The following is a 1200-nucleotide window of genomic DNA, read 5'->3' on the forward strand; positions in this document are numbered from 1 at the left end:
CACTCCTCCAGGCAGCCCACGCTGACTGCAGTGTAGCCACAATACTGAGTGATTTGTTGACCTCACGTGGATTTCCCTGCCCTACATACTTCCTCACAGCCCTCAGTCCTTTAACTGTCCCTATCCGCTGACACAGCCACATACTGTCAGAGCCCCTTGAGGGCAAAAGCCAGGCTAGCTGGTTTCCTCTCATCAGACCTGAGAGAATGCCTAGCCAAGCTCAGACCATGCTTTTGAGACGATTGGGTGGATGAAGAGGTAGTGAACGGAAGGGTGGATGTTAGAAAGGTGGATGGATGGGTGGATAATTAAACAACGGATTAGTGGATGAGTGGACGGGTAGATGGACAGGTGGATTAATGGATGGATGGGTGGTTAGGAGAGTGGGCGGATGGATGGGTAGATGAATGGATGGGTGGATGGGTCGGTGGGTGGATGAATGGATGGATGGGTAGTTGAGAGAGTGAGTGGATGGATGGATGGATGGATGGATGGATGGATGGATAAATGAGTGAGTAGATGAATGAATCAATGGTTGGATGGAAAGATGGATGGGTGGGTGGGTAGATGGGTGGATGGGTGGGTGAATGGGTGAGTGGGTGGATGCATGGATAGGTAAATGAATGGATGGATGGATGGATGGGTAAATGAGTAAGTGGGTAGATGAATGGATTGATGGATAGATGGAAAGATGAATGGGTAGGTGGGTAGATGGGTAGATGGGTGGATGGGTGGGTGAATGGGTGAGTGGGTGGATGGGTCAATGGATAAATGGGTGGGGGATGGTGGAGTGGATGGGTGGGTTATGGTTGGTGACTGGGCGGTAGGTGAGTGGATAGATAAACATGAGTAAATGGAAAGATGGGTTGGTGGAAGGATGGAGGATGGGTGAATGGGTAGATAAATGGATGAGGAGGTAGATAGATGGGTGATGACTGATGAAGGATGAACAGGTAGGTGAATGAAGAGATAGGTGTATGGGCAGATGGGTGAATGAAGGAGAGATGTGGAGAGATGATCGACTGATGGATAAATGGGTGTGTGGAGAGACAGATGGGATAGCCAGATGAGTGTGTGGGACTGTTTCTATATTTTCTAGGCAAAAAAAAAAAAAAAAGAAGAAGAAGAAGAAGAAGAAGAAGAAGAAGAAGAAGAAGAAGAAGAAGAAGAAGAAGAAGACGACGAAGGGAAAGGAAGGGA

This window comes from Rattus rattus, chromosome 16 (assembly GCF_011064425.1).
Source record: "Rattus rattus isolate New Zealand chromosome 16, Rrattus_CSIRO_v1, whole genome shotgun sequence".
Taxonomy (NCBI): domain Eukaryota; kingdom Metazoa; phylum Chordata; class Mammalia; order Rodentia; family Muridae; genus Rattus; species Rattus rattus.